Genomic DNA, 20693 nt, shown 5'->3' with positions numbered 1-20693 from the left:
TCCGCCCCTATACACTTCACTCTCACTTCCAATAACAATACTCTAATTTCTCCTGACCCTACCACTAAACTATTAGGAATAACAATAGACAACAATCTCAACTTTGATTCTCATATCAACACTACAATAAAATCAGTTAACAACAAAAATTGGATCCCTATATAGAATCAAACCCTTCCTTACACCAGCAGCAAGGACCACAATAGCCAGAACGCACCTAATCTCGACTCTTCTCTATGCCTCACCCATATTCACCAATCTCTCTAAAAACAACCTTAATAAACTACCAACATCCTATAATAATATTGCTAGATTTGCTACAGGTTACCCTTTCAGAACCCATCACTGCTTGAACCTAAAACAACTAGGCTGGCTTGAACTTCCTAACCACCTTGTACTTCAACAGCTCACAATAGCCCACAAGACACTCTACCAACCCTGCAAAACCCCAAGACTCTCTAGCCTCATTACACCTTATAATAACCTGAAACACCTACGCTCTTCAAACAAACTCCTAATCTGTACTATTAAACCCAATAATTCAGCAGGTGACTGCCTGTTCTCCAATGCTGTTGGTAAAATATGGAACAAACTACCCTCTAATATCTCATCTCTGACTTCTCTTCCACTATTTAAAAGGAATCTAAAACTATACCTCAATAAACACTGGTTATGCTCTTGTACTAACCCAGACTAATCTGTTTCTTTTCTTTTCTTTACTCACCTACTCTCCCTATATTTCTTATACCTTCCCCTTAACACTTCAATACACTCTACCAATTTATAATTCTTCTATGTATATATTTTTTGTAATTACTATGTATTAGTCTATAAATATATATTCTTGTCTAAACATTGTATTAGCTTTGCAATTTGCACATCTTATGGATAAAAAAAAAAATCTCCTGTCAGAATAATATCTGTTAAAACTTCTATTGTAACTTCTTTATAAATCTTGTAATTCTTACTGGAGCTTTTCTCCCTGGGTGTCTACTGAAAATGGACATATATCCAGTTAGTAAAATTAAAATAATAGCGGCAACCAACTGTGATGCACGAAAAAAACTTTAATAAACAACCACTGAGCGCTTTCACCCGCCACACTGCGGGTTTCATCAGAGTAACAAGATAATGGAGCAGCATATTATTTATACAACCATTGACCAATAGGAATAATTCATTCATTTCATGTGTAATTAGTAAATGTTTTATCTTGACATCTTAATAATCACTTTAAGATACTATAATGTTTGTAGGGCTTGACCACTATACTACCGAACTGTGTTGAAAAATCTAAATTACTTCTAGTTCTAACAATATATTAATAATTATCAATATTAAACAAATATATATTATATCAACAATTAATTATTAAAAACTATTTTAACATATAAATATAATTATAAATGTAAATGTAAATGTAAAAACAATTGTAATATAAATATATTTATATAATATATAACATTCAATATTTAATATTTAAAAATATTAATAATAATATATTAAAATCTTAAAAAATGTAGTTAAAATATGTCAATCTAAATTGTATGTGCATTTAATTTTAACTTACTAGCAATTGAAATTTGTTCATTAATACCAGGTTTTTTGCATGCATTTAATCTCAATTGCCACAAACATTCCTTTAATTCTAATAAAGTATTTACATCACCCTCCTTAGACATTTCTTGTGGTATTCTGTCTATTACAAAAAACAGAAATTTCTTAAATTCTGGACATACTGAACTGTGTACAAAAAGAGCATTAGTTGTTTTTTTATTTTTGATGTCCCTAGTATGTTCTACTATTCTTTCTTTTAATTTTCTTATGGTCTTTCCCACATAAAACGCTTGACAAGTTAAGCATATGGCCACATATACAACTAATTTCGTATTGCAATTCACATGTCCTGGACAACGTATAGTTCGATGGTGGCCCTTTATTGTAACATAAGGCCCATCTCTAATAAATCGACATGACCTGCAGAATCCACATTTACTCATTTGCGAGTCTTTATATCTTACCACACTTTCATAATATTCTTTTAAATTTCTTCCTCTGCTAAAAACTACTAGTGGCGTGCTACCTATTTCGTCCAAAATTTCACTTTGTGCATTAAAAACAGTGTCCCATACTTCACTCAAAATATTTTTTATTTCATATGCATTACTACTAAATGGTACTACCATAGCATTAGTTTTCTGTTCATTTTGAAAATAATGCATTTCTTTTTTTGTCATCAACCCATATTTTAATATTGGCTGGTAGTCAGTATGTCTCTTTTTTAAAATCTCCTTTTTAATGTTCTGCAATAATCTGTTTGGATACCCTCTCTTTGATAACATATCTATTAAGAATTCTATTTCTGTTAAGTAAATATTATCCTCACTAATCATCCTCGATAATCTAACCATTTGTCCCTTCACAAGACTACGTTTTTGGAACTCTGGATGACAACTATTATAATGCAGATATGAATTTGAAAATGTTTTTTTCCGGTAAATACTAGACTCCAATTTATTGTTCTTCTTATATATTTTAATGTCCAAGTAATCACCTGCGTGATTATTAAAATTGCAGGTAAATTTTAAAAAGTCCGTCGTATGGTTCAAGTATTCAATAAATTCTAATAATTCGTCTTGACTTCCTTTCCAAAATATCAACACATCGTCAAGAAATCTCAAATATAAATCAATTTTTGACCAATACATGCTACAAAAAACAAAATTCCTTTCCCATGTGGCTAAAACTAAATTAGCGTATATGGGGGCACATCTTGCCCCCATAGCCACACCTGAGCATTGTTTATAAAATTCACCATTGTATTTGAAAAAATTATTTTCCAAAACCATTTCCATCATTTCTGCCATGGTTTTTCTTTTTACTATATGCATGTTGCTATAAAATCTCAAACTTTCCTCAAAATATTGTATACCTTCTTCTAGAGGAATTACTGAAAATAAATTGTTAATGTCAATTGTTACAATACTAACATTATCCAAATTATTTTCATTTCCAAGGCTGTTATTATAATCTTTTAACTTATCCAAACACTGCCATGAATCTTTAATAATGTGGCTAATGTTCTCTGTTAACATACCGCAATTCACATCTAAATAGTGTGCTATTGCTTCCATCTTTGATAATTTTGCAGACACTATTGGTCTAAAAGGGGGGTTACAAATATTTTTGTGTATCTTCTGTATTCCGAAGATTGATGGGGTTACTGGTGATTCGACTAATAAATAATTGTATTCCTGTTCAGTTATTGTTCCATCAACATAAAGCTCATATAATTGCCAGTCTATTCTAGTATATGCTTTCACTATTTCGTATTTTGGAACTGTTTTATATATAGTCTCATCATTCAACATTTCCTTCATTTTATTTAAATAATCTATGTTGCTCATTATAACTACCCCTCCCCCCTTATCTGGTTTCATCATTCTGTATGTACCATTTTCACTCAATTCCTTTAGACAGAACCTTTCTGCTGTTGTAAGATTGTCACATATATAGTGTTTTTCATACCATAGTTTCCTAATTTGTGATTCACATAGCATTTCAAAAAGGTAGATTATGGGATTATTGGGTGGAATAAATGTACTGGATCTCTTTAGTGTTATTCTTTTTTCTACTTCCAGCATATCTTCCCTATCTTTAAAAAACAGTTTTAAATTTAACAATCTAGTGTATGTTTTTAAATTCAACAACACCTTCCCCACATCTGGTTTGTAATTGGGTATAAATTTAAACCCCTTTTTAAACAGTGATAGTAAATCATCATGAACAGTTTTGTCTGAATAATTATAGACAGAAAATCCACCATCCGTAATAACATCACATTCTAATTTGTTTTCAGAAACAGAACCTAAAGTATCAAAAGTTGGTGGAAACAAGTTAGTATCAAGGTCAATCAATCTATTTAATTCAACCGCATCATCACTATATGGTATAATTTCATCAATACTTAAATTATTATAGTCATTTGAGGTTGTTTTAAAATTTGTACAATCATGTAATACATTTGTTGCATTTGAACCAACATTCAACGTATATTCATCTTCATTATTTTGTAAAACCAGCCTATTCATGTCATCAGTCACGTAATCACAACCTTCAATTTGTTCATTAACAAATAATTCTTTCAAAACTAATAATTTCTCCGGTTGCTGTTCAAGCGACCCGGTTGATGGTTGTGAAAAGTTGGCCGGTCCTGATAACGCTCCCTTAGGCGTTCTGATCTGCGCAGGACCGGCTCCTCTAAAAAATATATTTTTTGTAATTACTATGTATTAGTCTATAAATATATATTCTTGTCGAAACATTGTATTAGCTTTGCAATTTGCACATCTTATGGATAAAAAAAAAAAATCTCCTGTCAGAATAATATCTGTTAAAACTTCTATTGTAACTTCTTTATAAACCTTGTAATTCTTACTGGAGCTTTTCTCCCTGGGTGTCTACTGAAAATGGACATATATCCAGTTAGACTAGCCCGGTCAACAAATGTAAAATAAAAATAATAAAATTCTACTGAGGTGATCTGCTCCACCTGAGTTAATAAACCCTATAGACATTGCCTCCCCACAACACATACTTTGAACTAGGGTTGCTGCTACAATTTTTGACCCGATCTTTAAGGAAGGCAAACTGATGATTAGCCAGTAGTCCCCACCACCAGTTGGCATTCTATTAGACAGGCTGCTTTTCAAACTCATAGATTCATGAATAGTTTTTAGGTATGCCGTCCAGGAGACAAGTTTAAGCCAATTTCCCAACTGCCCCAGAACAATGTTTGGTTAAGTGACTTGCTCAAAGATACACAGTAGGACAAACAGATGTTGAGGGAATCAAACCACACCCTACAGCAAGTAGCTAATTAACAGTGGAGAACCTTATTCTTCTGTACTAACTGCTAGTCACCTCACTACTTCTCTCTCTCTCAATCAAAAATAAACCTAGATCACCAGTGGTGAGTGCAAATACCATCCCTGCATCCATACCATCTGTTTAGCTGGGGTCTATATTATAACATCGAAGTCTAAAAACTTTGAATGTTATAATATCGAACCCATTCAATCAAAACACCAGAAAATCGAACAGTTAGAATAGCGATTTTTTTCCCAAGGAAAAAATTTGCTGTTCCGACAAACATTCACACAACTCAAGCACACCAAAATAAATAATCCACACACATACACTTCACAAAACCCTACACTAAACCAGACATACACCACTAGCTACCCACTTACCTTAACCCAACCCTAAAGTCCCTAACTATCGCACACTCACCTTACCCACTCCCTAACCCTAACTCGCCTACCCCACCCTAACCCTCACGTCCACACAAACGCACATTTACCTGACCCGCGCCCTAACCCTAACTCACCTAACCCACACCCAAATCGCACACTCACCTTCATTCGCACACTTACCTTAACCCGGTCTGTAACCTTCACTCCACAGTTGAGGAAACAGTGAAGCTGCAGAAACGGCCCACTGAATACCTTCCCTAGGAAAGTATTCGGTGTTCTGCAGCTTCACTATTTCAAGCGTTCGCTCTACTGGGTTCGATATTATAACATTCGAAGTTTTTAGACTTCGATGTTATAATATAGACCAGTTTAGCTGCAGTGATAACATCATATATCTTTAGATAACTACAGATGTATTAAAGCTACTTAAGCAAACTACTGTTTCCCTTACCACTATTGAGGGGACTATGTAGTTAAACAATTTTGGAAGGCCTCTCCCAACTGCTTTGTATGCATTCTGTTTATTTACTAAATATATCCCTGTAGCTCTCCATTCTTTAATATAAAGCAAAATCTAATTACTAGAAAAAGAGGACATGGAGAGTGGCTATAAGGTGGGCAGCTCAGAGGAGCTATTATTTTATTTTAATTTTATTCAGTTTAACAATTAGGGAAACTGAACCACTGGGGCCCCTCTCAGTCATGAACTAGTTACAAAAAGTGAAAAATTAAATGCAACATCATGAAGACACTGTACTTATACAAGGAACTAGTAAGAAAAAAAATAGGTTACAAAGATTAGCATTAGGCAAGGCTTGGCACCATTATTAACAAATGATACTTAGTTCTTCCCATGATTAATATGTTACAAGAAAGTATGTGGAAGTATTATTTCTTCAGATGAGTGGTAGATAATCAGCCTTCCTGAAGCAACAGTAGGACCAAAACTGGGACTGGATTCAAGAATGTATGGGGTAGGCATAAAGCCATATTTAAGAGGACAAGGCTAGATAAACTTCAAGTAACTACAGCTTGCAACTTATTCAAAAATGTATAGACCAAGATGGGACATGTGGTCCTTACCTGGCATCAGAATCTATGTTACCATTTTCATTTTTAAAGTATGTATCTATTCATTTACATTGATACATTCATTCATTTAGCCTATGTAATGCTGCCTTTTTTCATTATTTACTGTATTTCATTAGGTTCAGTCTGCTCTTAGCTTTGCGTCTGGTATCTTGTTTGTTGCACAAAAATCCAATGACAAACAGCTTAAAATGAGAAAACCGATGAGAACTGGCAGCCACAATCCGGTTTAATGAATGAATTAAAGCGCTTTTCGACTGATACAACACAGCCTTCTTCAGAATACAAAATCAGTGCTCCAATTACATTTATATATCAAAAACAACCCAAAAAGGCGTGAAATAAAGTAATCAATTAAACAAATAAATCAATTAATTCACTTAAAGTGCACTCTAGCTACATACCATAATTAAAAGAAAAACAGTCTTATTCATGACTAATTTAAAATAACATTCTAAAATAACTTTAACAAACCTTTATAAACCAATCTTACAAATAATTAAACAAGAATCATCTCTCTATACTTTTTAATTTTAAAAGACTACTGATAGAAATTGCATCATTTAAACCAGGTATATTACCAGCATCTAACCTAATTTGCCATTTTAATTCTAATTCATATAATTTAAGTGCAAATGGGCCACCTCTAAAACTACGTGTAATACTATCAATAACCAAAAAATTAAAATAATGATTACTAAACATAACAACATGTTTGGCTAGCGCGTTGTCCGACTTCTTGTGGTTTATAGCATAAATATGCTCATATATTCTGTCACGGAGTCTACACTCCATCTTACCAACATAGAAGGCAGGACAACACATGCATCTAGCCAAATAAACTATTTCTTTAGAATTGCAGTTAAACCTGCCCTGTAGTCTATATTTAAAATCATTAATAGTAAATGAATTAGTTATTTCTATATGTTTACACATATTACATGCCTCACATTTTATCATTCCTGATGACTTAACAGAGATGATTCTTGTTTAATTATTTGTAAGATTGGTTTATAAAGATTTGTTAAAGTTATTTTAGAATGTTATTTTAAATTAGTCATGAATAAGACTGTTTTTCTTTTAATTATGGTATGTAGCTAGAGTGCACTTTAAGTGAATTAATTGATTTATTTGTTTAATTGATTACTTTATTTCACGCCTTTTTGGGTTGTTTTTGATATATAAATGTAATTGGAGCACTGATTTTGTATTCTGAAGAAGGCTGTGTTGCATCAGTCGAAAAGCGCTTTAATTCATTCATTAAACCGGAGTGTGGCTGCCAGTTCTCGTCGGTTTTCTCGTATCTTGTTTGTTGCAGGCCAGTATATCAAAACATTTTTGGCTGGACCAGGAGACTGAATGGGTAGCCTGTCAACAGGTTATATAACTTACTCTGAGGTGTGGTGAACTTGGACATAGTTATTGGGGAAGCTGCTTGAGGGATGAAGCTAGGTTTTATTTTGTAGAGAGTTTGAGACTTGTACTGTTAAGAAATCTAAATTGGGAACAGTTGTGAGAGAACTAGAGGTCAGATGCCAGGGATACATGTTATCAAACACAGCTATGTAATGGGATATGCATAGAAGAAGGGAGTGTGGAAGAAGGAGTTTTTGAAATATAAAAACTAAAAAAGAAGTGGGTGAAGGGAAGGACATCAATCCAATGGTACAATAACTGAATTACAAGTAATATCATGGAATGTAAATGGGTTGGTGAATGAACAAAAAAAGAAAGGGTATTTCTGCAAAAATGTGGTACAGATTGCTATGCCACAGGAAACACATCTGAAAGGAGTGTAACATAAAACACTAATTAAGAAAAGGAAAGATTTACTGCATATCGGGGGAAGCTTTATCCCATGCATATGTCCCCTCAAATTATCTAGGGTATGATCCCAGTTATTCTCATTAGTGATGTGAAGCCACAGCACTGGCCCAGTAATCAAGGAGCCTCAATCCTAACCATTTGCAACAGTGGAGGATATACACACTGGGAGGATGACAAGTAAACACCCACTAAAGTGCGATTTCCCTTAAGAGCACACAGAGACCACAGTCAGTCTAGGCTTAGCTTCTCCCTCTTTCTCCAGATCCCCAGTAAGACTCCCCACTGGCACAGCCATAAAGTTGAGTCCTTAGCAAAGGTTCAAAGTCAAGTCTTCCAACACTTTGTCTAACCAGTGCTTTGTGTCCCTGCCCAAGTAGCTGAGACACACACTCTTGGAGATTTGTTTTACCCCCACACACACACACCTCTGAAAGGCTGCCACAGGTTTACTGGCTATGCCCCTTCTGCCCAGACTATAAGGTAGTTATCACTGCCACCAGAACCCCTTATCAGCTACTTTAAGGCCCTTAACAAAGGGTATCCATTCCTACTGTGTGATGTTACAATTAATCCAAATGGTAGTTTGACCAAAAACAAGTCTATTAAGAGTGGCCTACACAGCGTCACCAAATAGATATGCAAGTACTCTAACAGCTTAAATATGTCTCACAAATATCAGCCACAAGGACAGGTTTAAATATAATTAATAATAAATAATACAATGAACAAGACAATAGTAAATATGCCTTCACAGTTACATCGAAGTTCAAAATCACAGGAAATATTTAAAAACTACATGCCAGGACAGTCTCAAATAAATACAGAAAATATCTAAACTAATCTTTACTATATTCCTTACTGAATCTAAAAGAAATTACTGTACCCTAATTAACTTACTTACAGCAAGGCAAGATAGATGTGGTGAGTGGATGTTTCCCACTGATGCTGGTAGGTCAAAGACAAAATACAAAATGCTCTGTCTCTCTCTCTCAGAGACTTCTTAAAATTGATATAAAATATTACTGCTAAGATACTTGTGGCATGACATCACTTTTTGTCGCCTGATTTTTATTCCCAAGCTAAACCGCCATTGTCAGAAACTACCAGCATTTAGCATCTCCCTGTGAAAAATACATAGCCCTCAAATCTTTGCAGCTGCTGTGAGGCATAAAATAATAAAACACTTACAAGACAATGCAGAAGGCTCCCTAGTTTTAGATATCCCATCTTCTTGCTGCATTGAAACCAACCTTTATTCCTACTTATAAAACAATTTAATTTCAGCCATTTTTCTGAAGTTTTACAAGTTAACCTTCTATGTTCCAGTTTCCGCTGTTTATATACATTTACCCAGTTACAATGGTGTATACAGACCTCTGTTCTTTTCCAGTTGGGTACATTATGGATACATCCTTAAGCTCAGTACTTTACATACAATTCTGTGCCAATAATTTGATATACAGACAACATACAGTTCTAATACATTTGTAACACAAGCATATGAATCATGTTGATATTCACAAATGACATATAGCCACTTACAAAATTCCAGATAGCTGGGCTGGCAGTATGTCCTTTCATGACAAGGGGTAATGTATAATTATTGACTATGGGATGGGTACGGCCAATCTATAACCAAATGGGCTAGGTTATTTCTAGCACAAAAAGGGAAATTGACTAGGCTCAAAAGGGTAGCTAGCCTAGTACTTACCCATGAACCTATAAACCTATAAGGAACAAAGACCCCTTTATATAAAAGTTAATGTATTGTCCATTCAGTTTTCTGGCCATGATGTTTTGTATCAGGCCTCAGTAAGGTAAGCCATATCTCTTTCATTGAGCACTATCAGTTTTAATGTTTAGTACATATGCATGTGCATGTGCTAATCTTTTCATAATTATTCTTAACATATTAATATTTTCAAAGGCAATTTTCCTATCTTTTATTCCTTCCTTTTTTTCACCTTCTAGGACTCTGTTGCTTCCAAAGTATACTGCTATGTTTTTCTGCTTCTGTTTCTTTTTCTAACATTTTTCATCGATTTTTCATCTTTGTTTATGTCTGTTCTGCTCCTTATCTTTTATTCATGATTAATTTCCTTCTAATTGGTATGGCTCCACTTCTTTCTGTTTGTATATTTTTGTACTTCTGACTCGAGGGGGGGTAGCCAACATTTTTCTCTCTCTTCAGTCTGTAACTTTACTTTGTTGCTAGAATTTTCTCACAATTTTGTACTAGTTGACACTCTATAGGTTTTGTTTTCTTTATTTTACTCATTTTTGGTCTGTTGCAAGCTGCTACATGAAGGCCTTACATGAGTTACCATTCCCTAAGCATGAGTTAAATTTAAACTGATTAATACATTTGTATTGCTGTATGTTATTGAACTCTGTAGTATCTTCACAATAAGGCTATATTTTCAGAGCCAGTATAAGCATGGGTATCACATGTGACATGGAATGGCTGTGATAAAATATATTATTCCATTACATACCTTCAAAATACATATACATCATTATAAATAACAGTCATTCAAGTAACCTGACCCTTCCAGAAAACTATTCTTATAGGCTTATGGTCAAAACATTCATTGGTTACCTCACATTAGACATCTTGCAGATATACATAGTATGAATTAGTTTGTGTACAACTTCAACTTAAAATGCTGTTGTTTCCATTTGAGATGTGGTGTAGTTAGTAGTATTCATTATGTCCACAACTGCACCTCTAGCTTCTCAAAGTCTGATGCTTTGTATCTCACATCTTTAGGGTTACCACTTGTCCCTCTTTGTTTATAGTTTCATAGGTGTATACTAGGCCAATGACCACTGGGGCCTCTTTAAGCCTAGCCATGCATCCCAAATTTCTGACAAGTTCTGGTACTATTGGAAAGTGTAAGCAGGGGCAGGGGAGATGAAACATTTACAAGTAGGGGCCTGGGAGAAGAAGCATTTACAGGCTGTCTGTGTCCATTAGAGACATAGGTGCCAAACCAGGGGAGAATTTCTGGTTCCCCATCCAGTTGTCCAAGTTAAACTTTAACTGAGTTAGGGCGGAACTCTGCTTCACATGGATGGGTAACATGTTTGATTGAAAGGTAGTCTCTGAGATACATACCTGTCTCTCCAGCAGGTCTTACGTATATCACAGGCAAGGTTTAAGTCCTTAGAATGGGTAATTCTGGTGCAGTTTGTTTTTCATATCTTCAGGAGGTCCATCACACTGGGTCTGAAGATGCCTTGTATGCCAGGAATAGGTCTCCCTTCAACAGTCTGTCAGAGACAGAATACTGGGATAGGGCTTTGAGGTGGTCTTCATAAAACATGCTATTTATACTGTGTATTCTTTTAATGAGGAACCTCTGTGGATCTTCCAGTTATTGGATGTGCCTGGTAAGGTAAATTCTAAAGGGTACATTGCACTCAACAATAGATATGATGAGTGCTGAATACAGTGGCACAATGACCTCCTTGTTTATAAGTTATGCACCATACAATGATTTCCTCACTACTACACTAGTGAGACTTATGGGTTTGTAATTCCAAGGTCCATAGATGGCTTACTTTTGTGCAGAGGAGTAACAGCTGTTATTCTCCACTTGTGAGGCACAATGTCAGTTTGGAGGCTATGGATAAATAGTGACTCCAGAGAGCCTGATAGATTCCATTTCCTGCTATTTAGAACTTAGAAGGCTGTCTGTGATATGGGCCTATTGATTCAGTGTTCTTGGCCTTAGAGAGGCAGCACTGAGGAGCTGCTCCCAGTGACGGCTGCAGTTATATTTGATGGCATTTCCTGACAGAAGGATAGGGAGGGAATGGGGTAAAGTTAGAGTTGAACTTGTCTACCAGTAGGTTTGCTATATCTTCTGCCTCAGTGTAGGTGGCTCCATTGCAGAATGCCTTGTGATTGTCCTTGGTCTGGGAGGCCATATTTACCTTAAATTTGGCTTTAGTAAACTTTGTTTTTCTGTTGAATTGTTTGTTTAGTTTGAGTAGAGTGCTTTTATCCTGCTTGGCACTACACTTCCTAAATTTTGGTATGATTTGTTTTCCTTTTACTATACAGCCTATGAATTCCACCATGGAGGCATGTTTTTTTTTTTTTGTTTGTTTTTTGTTTTTTTGAGTTAGTTCTGTACTTATTCTTGATGGGTACAACTGCCTGTATGCACTTATTAACATGCGAGTATAGGGTTTCTGTAAACAGTTCCATGTAGGTGACAGTGTTCTCATGGATTTGGGGCTTGGAATTTTGCCACATTATCACTTAATAGTGGAAAGGACAGTCCCTATTTGGGCAGTTGTCTTCTCAGAAAAAAATGAAAAATGCCTAATGTCCTGAGATTTTAGGAACCTATTAACTTAAGAACAATACTAGGCAAGTGATCATATGGACCATAAGAGACCTTATAAATCTTTATATAAAAACACAAAAATTCCTGACATCCTTTATGAGTATTTAACAGAGCCCACCTCCCAAATTAAGTAGGGGCAGAAATCAGGTCAATGTGGAAGAAGGATACCCAGACAGTTCCAATAGTAGTAGGAGCAACGGAGCTTATAAAAAACAATTTGCAATCGTACTTAGATATGTTACCGATACATGTAACTCCATATGAATTGCAGAAAAAGAAATGAAAAAAAAAAACTCATGATAAAAAGGGATAAAGCCTAGAAAATTGGTATAAAAATAAAACTCAAAATGCCTTCTAGCAATTTAGTCATTTTAGAAACCTTGGAAAACTCCATGTCAAACAGGATATACTATACCAACCTACAAGACAAGCGTGAAAAGAACCAAAAACAATTTTTGTCATCACTAAATAAAATACTCCACTATGGCAAGACCACCAATCCCACTCCAAAAATGGACAATACAACAGGCTCTATCCTAACACAGTTTAATTCCTACTTTATACAATCAATATTATCTCTCTTAGACACTAATACATCTGCGTCCCTCTCTCTACCCCTCTCCAATCAAAACCACCCACAGCTGCACAATTTTAGTCCAGTGCCCACCTCACTCATAATGAAGTTGCTCCTTAAACTAAAAACTACCTCCGTAACTGTAGAGTAGCTACCATCAAACTACCTAAAAATGGCTGCAGAAGTCATAGCCTTCCCTGTGTCCATACTAATTAATAGGTCCATAGCAGAAAGATACATCCCATCACTGTGGAGAAAGTCCTGTATTATACCACTGCAAAAAGGAGACACGTCTACAGAGTTTAATAACTACAGACCAATAGTGATTCTCTCTCCCCTCTCCAAATATTAGAGAAATGCATCCATATACAGCTGATACAATACCTAATCTCAAATAACCTGCTCTCAGAAACAGAACATGGCTTTAGGCCCCAGCACAGCACCACTATTGCTCTACTACATTTTACCAATTTAATAAACCAACACAGAAACGATGGTCTGCTTATGTCCATCATGTGCTTAGACTTGTCAAAGGAATTTGGTATTGTCTCATACCAGTGACTGCTCATTCAACTCTCCACAATAGGACTTTCACAAAACTCCTTGCCATGGTTACTTAGGTATCTGGAAGGCAACAAGCCATTAATTGACAACAAACCTACTCAACATTTCAACTAGTTACTTTAGTTGTCTCTCAGGGCTATATCCTGGGTCCTGTCCTATTTCATATATTTATTAATAACCTTCACACCTCCACTCACTATGCTAGCTTAGTTCAGGACACAGATGACTGAACATTAATATGTGCAGCCTCAGCAATAAATAAGCTCCAAGATATTACCCAAAAATCTTTCTCCTCAGTAGAAACCTGGCTCAAAGAATCAAACCTTCTACTCAACCCCAAGAAAACTAAGTTAATGCTTTTTACCTCACAAAATTGCCAAAATCAAAAGCAATCTTTCACCATAAAGTTACCAAACAATGCTGTAAATGAAACTGTAACTCACAGTAAACTTCTAGGTGTTCTAATAGATGACCATTTCAAATATGACCAGCATATACCGCATACCATTAAATCTACACACCAGAAACTAGACTCCATTTATAGGATCAATGGATTCCTTATAGATAAGCAGCACAGTGGCACAGTGGTTAGTGTTGTCACCTCACAGCAAGAGGTTCCCTGGTTTGATTCTCAGCTGGAGTGCCTTCTGTGTGGAGTTTGCAAGTCCTCCCTGTGGTCATGTGGGTTTCCTCTGGGTGTTCTACATTCCAAAGACATGCAGTAGGTAGATTGGACACTCTAAATTGGCCATATGTATGTGTGGTGTTAAAGAACTTCTATGGCAGAGCTAGCCACCAGGCAAAATAAACCTTGGATCTAGATGATTGTCACTGTTGAAGTGACAGCCTTACCCCATGTGCAGAAATGGGAAAAATAAGTTTTGGATGGATTCCTTATAGATGCTGCAAGAAAAACTCTAGCCACCACCTTCTTACTGCTAACTCTTTTATACGCTGCTCCTATCCTAACAAACTTAAACAATACTCAAAGACAGAAACTCGCCTCCTACTACAATAAAATAGCTAAATTTGCCACCAGTTTTCCTCATAGGGCCCACCATTGTCATAGCTTAAAGCAATTAAGCTGGCTTGACTGCACAACTAGCTAACATATTACAACTACTTACAGCACACACACTCATTCATCATCCAGAAAAATGCCCTGCACTAAAAAACATATTACTGCCCTACTATCCAGCAAGGGACCTCCGTTCTAGTAACAAATTCTTACTACTCACAAATAAGTCAAACAAGGTTGCAGGAGACTCACTCTATTCCCAATGCATTGCTAAACTCTGGAATAGTATCCCCACACAAACAAAACTCTCCACCAAACTCAATAGTTTTAAACCACTGTTTAAACATTTTAACCAATCCTGATCCTGCATATGCTCATCCCCAGGTTAACACTTTGTTCTCACCGTACAATAGTCTCCTTAAACAGAATACTTTCAACCACTCACTTAAATGACAAAAACAATTTTTATACATAACTGCTGCCTGTTCAATCCACAAAGTTGCACATGGGCTTTCTCTTTAGTAACTTCTACCTTTATAAAATCTTAGAATGTATAAATGTAAGCACTGTATGTGTAACTACTGTATTCATATAAATGTAAATAGAAATGTGACTACTATGTGTATAACTGAAACTGATATAATGCAATGTAAACAAATGCCCCCCGGCCTCCACTGAAAATGGGTACTACCCAGCCATATTTTCCTGGTAAACAAAGATAGATAGATAGATAGATAGATAGATAGATAGATAGATAGATAGATAGATAGATAGATAGATAGATAGATAGATAGATAGATAGATAGATAGATAGATAGATAGATAATAGATAGATAGATAGATAAGACTCACCTTAAAGTCAGACATAGCAGAACTTTGTTTGAGCTATACAGATAACTTATTCCACAAACTGTGAATAGATGGAATTAGGACCCTCTCACTCCATAAAGTCTTGTTTATTTGCTGCTGTAAAGGTAGGTCTCTAGTACTGATGTTTTCAGAGCCATTGGTTTTGTGAAGAAATGGGATGGCAAATAGTACTGGGTCTTTTATGGCTTAAAATCTGAGACACAGATCACCTCAGAGCAGCCAGTAGGCTACTGAGGAAAAGGAGGGTTGTGCTAATCTTTTGCGATACTTGAAAGATTTAAGACCTTTAATTTTTTTTAATCATTGATGCCTTTCCAACTGAGCAATATGCTTGGATTTATACAACCAAAGGGAGCACTGTGTTCAATGATGGGGCTGATAAGGGAAGATAAATGTGGTAAGGTGACCTTTGGATTTTGAGAATATTCCTTTGGAGATTAACTGGGCCTGATAGAAAGAATTTCTGACTATAGTGAAAGCAGGATGATCAGATGACAGAAAGTTTTCCACATAAGTACCCAGACCTCTTATGACTGTTTCTGCCTGAAGAAGAGTACCATTTATGCCATTATGTGGAAACATAATGGCATAAATTATGTGTAGACAGCTTTTTCCATATACGTCTATATTGTACTTAACTTAAGACCATTTGTAAATACACCAGGTACATATTCCAGCCTCTTTTTGGAGTAGTTTTGATTCAGTTTATGAGCAAATAACATTGCTCAGCTTGCAGTCATTAGCAAATTTGGTTAACTACACTACAGGAAAGGGCCCAGCACTGATCCTTGCAGTAACCCACTAGTTAAGGTTTTACATCTAGAGAGGGTACCAGCAACTTTCACTACTTGGGATCTATTAGATAGCTATTTTACAGTCCAAATGACGTTGAAGGAGTTTACTTTAAAAAAAGTAATTATCTTCTAAGTCATCCCTATCATATCATGTTGTGGGCTGCTGGCTTCGCTCTGTGCTGGCTAGTCATGTCTCCACCACCCCAGGGGTCTCCCACTGTGCTACAGATTACCCTGCATCTCGCCCTTGTAAGAAACGGGACTTTTGAAGTGCTCTGCTGCCCTACAGTTTCCCCTCAAGACCTCAAGAATAATTAGTGTGTACGTAAATCCACTGTACTGCTTATTATAACTGTTACTGTCAGTACAACTAAAGAGCTAAGTACAGTACCCCACCACGTGCTTGTTAGCAGCCTGCCACAGTCTATAGTCCCCTCTCCCCAACCCCGATCCCCTGGTCACTCTCTCGACCATTTGTAGAAATCATATTTCACTTTGGCCACCAGGTGGCAGCATTCCCACACTCCCTCTTTCATCTCTGTATCTGCAGTAACCCTCCCCCTTACAATAGTTATTCCCCTAGTAAATCCTCTGTTTTTGAACTCCTTTTCTGTATTAGCTCAGTTATATTCCTCTCTCCCCTTACCTGCTGTCTAGCTCCATTATCTCCCTCCACTTCACTGATTGTTTCTGGCTAGTCTTTCTCTTCATCTTGGAGTGGCTCTTCCCGCTCTGTTCGCCCTGCGGGCTCACTCCACTCCCCTACCCTGCCCCACAATTCCCACCCACCCCACTATCTGTACATTTATACATCCCCTAACTCCTTCCCACCCCACTCCACTCCAATCACAATACCTAATCCAAACTCCACCCACCTGTAAACCTTACATTCACCACACACACTATGACCCCTCCTACAATGCTCTACATATCAGCACTCCCTATTACTCCATTTGCCCTATATATCTCCCTCTCCTGTCTTACCTATCTCACTCAGTTTCCCAAACCTTACCATACCTCTCTTACACACTCCACTGCATCATACCATCATCCTCACTCTCCCTCTTACTCATCCAGCTCACATGAACTCTTCACCGCCAACTCAACCTATCTGTTCAAACATAAGCTACTCCCCTCCCCATGCACTATACTCATTTCTTAAATGTCATACCAAAAAATCACTAGTCTTACACAACCCATGCTACCCACCACACTACCTCACTCTACTCCTCCACCATATCTCTCACTCAAATCCACCCTAACCCTGGACCCATTTCTAACATTAATGTCACCAAACCCTCCATTCAACCCACAAAACCTATGTCCATTCACCTCACTACACTTAATGCACAAAGTCTTAGAAATAAAATCCCTAACCTCCATGCCTGGCTCTCCCATAACCACCCCTCCATAACCGCCATTTCTGAAACCTGGCTCAAATCCTACATAAAAGATAATGAAATCCTACCACTAGGCTACCAAATCATTTGCAATGACAGAGCCCACAAAAAAGGAGGTGGAGTAGCTTTAATCTACTTCTCCTCCCATACCATAACTCCCTACACCAATAAAATACCAACCTTTGCCAACACTGAAATTACAATAGGTTTCTTAAAAATAAACAACCACAAGTCCATATGTATCACTGTCTTCTATATTCCCCCCAGTGATAACATCAAAACACTTGAAAACATCCTATCCTGGTTTTCCTCTCACATAAAAAATGAAACCTATATCCTTGGTGATACCAACATCAACTGGACCACTATTAACTCTGATGCCCCTTCCCACACAATCAACATGTGCAATTTCTCCCAACTAATTCATTCTCCAGCCAGACCAAATAAAGATGGTACCTGTGGAACCATCATTGACTGGATCCTAACAACCAACCTAAATCTTATCACCAAAGCCAGAATAATACCAGATCCTCTCAGTGATCGATTACCTGCCTTCACCGACCGGCTCCCATCTCTTCTACAAAAACAACACCATTACATCCAATCCCTCAACCTCTCCTCTTTCAACCCTCTAACTTTCTCAGAATGCCTAAAGCATACTGACTGGTCTCCTCTAACAACCCTTCCACTAGATGATGCCGTATCCTATTTTAGCCACTCATCCCTATCCCTCCTCAACCAGCAAGCCCCCCCCCACCAAGAACCAAATGTGTCAGAACCAATCCCTGCCCATGGTTATAAAAAGAAACTAAACTAGCTATGCACCAAAGGGACAAAAAATGGAAACAATTTCAAAAACAAAAACAAAAAAACAATCCCTCCTAGAGTTCAAGCAACTTCGAAACTTCACAAAAAAGCTAATAACTAAAAACCGCAAAGCCCACTACTCCAAACTCCAGTCCTTGCACTCGACAAATCCCAAAAAATTCTGGGACTCCATCTCATCCATTCTGCACCCTGTTAATAAAGAAAACCCCTGTCCAAATCAAACCCTCTCCAACCTTGACATAGCCACCCAGTTCAACTCATTCTTCGTAGACTGCATAGCCAAATTATCCACCTCCTTCCCACCTCCCTCCTCCAGCCCCAGCCCCTCCTGCCACAAAATCCACTCAAATCACCTACCTCCCTCTACACCCTTCTGCCTTACTCCCATTCCCACAAGCACTATAAAAAGACTTCTCCTCAAACTCAAACCCTGCCGCAATGCACCTGACAATCTTCCACCTACCTTCCTCAAGCAATCTGCAGACAGCATTGCCTATTCCATCTCTATTCTTATAAAAAGATCCATACAAGAATCATACGTCCCTTCTATCTGGCACCATGCTTACATCATCCCCTTCCACAAAGGTGACAAAAATACTGACACCACCAACTTCAGGACTATTGCCATCCTTTCCTTTCTTTCTAAAATACTAGAGAAAATCATCCAAGTACAACTCATGACACACCTAATCCAAAACAATCTCCTCTCCCCTACCCAACATGGCTTCCGCCCTGGCCACTGTACCATGACTGCCCTTCTTTCCTTTCTGGAAACCATCAACCTTGAATGCAACTCAGGCAAATTTGTATCTACACTTTTCCTAGATCTGTCAAAGGCCTTTGACACCATCTCCCACACCCTACTCATATCCCAACTCTCCACCCTACATCTCTCTCCCACCACCATAGCCTGGTTTTCCAGCTACCTGTCCAACAACCAACAAGCTGTCTAATGGAAAACTTCAGCCTCCTCCTTCCTACCTACACTCACAGGCATCCCTCAAGGTTCCGTCCTTGGCCCTCTACTCTTTAACCTATTCATTAACAACTTTCACCACTCCATCCCAGAATCGTCTGTCATCCAGTATGCAGACGACTCAACTATTATCTGCTCAGCCTTCTCCCCCTCTAAGCTCCTAGCAAAAACCCAATTAGCCTTCTCCACAACAGAAACCTGGATGCAGTCCAACCATTTGGCTCTAAATGCAAATAAAACCAAACTAATGATCTTTTCTCCTACCAAAAACTCCATTATTGACAAAACCTCATTCAACATACAGAGCCAGAACAACATCCCCCTTGAAATTGTTCCCAACACCAAGCTTCTCGGCATCATCATTAATGAAGAACTAAAATGTGATACCCACATCCACTTTGCAATCAAGAAAACCCACCAAAAGATAGGTCTCCTCTACAGGCACAACCACTTCCTCAGCCCCTCTACCCGACAAACCCTGGCATCCACCTTCCTGCTTCCCTCCCTTATGTATGGTACCCCTCTGTTCATCAATCTCCACCTCGGCCTACGATCCAAACTTGAATCAATATCTGCAAATTTGCAACCATTTCAAAAAACCCATCCCACCACTGCCACTCCCTCCTCACCCTCAGTTGGCTTGAACTATCCAACTACCTCAGTTACCTACAACTCACCATTTCCCACAAGCTCATCTTTAAACCTGCAAACTTCCCTTCTTTTGCTACATCCTTAAAACCCTATATACCCAACCGCCACTCAGATCCATAAACCTAAATCTCCTTCAGGTCCACAAACATGCATGTCCTCCTGGCCATCTACTACTGTCCTACTCCTTAGCTAAACAATGGAACTATCTCCCCCCTCACCTACACAACCTACCAAACCAAACAAAATTCAAATCTCAGCTATTCTCTCATCTATCAGCCAAATGGGAATGCCCATGTCACGCTCCAACACAAACCCCTCTCAACCTCCTCTCTTTCTACCCTGCACTGAATTCATCAACAATTACCGCTACTATTGCTTCATCTCAACCTAAAACAATCTCTCCCCTACCTGGGACTGATTTTCTCTCTGCTATCTAATGTACTATACTTTCCATAACAAATATACTGGAACCTTCTCCATGCAAAATTG

Source organism: Protopterus annectens, chromosome 6.part0, assembly GCF_019279795.1.
Source record: "Protopterus annectens isolate FY-2018-M chromosome 6.part0, PAN1.0, whole genome shotgun sequence".
NCBI classification, from domain to species: Eukaryota; Metazoa; Chordata; order Ceratodontiformes; family Protopteridae; genus Protopterus; species Protopterus annectens.
The sequence above is the reverse complement of the archived record's forward strand: the minus strand, read 5'-3'. Positions refer to the sequence as shown.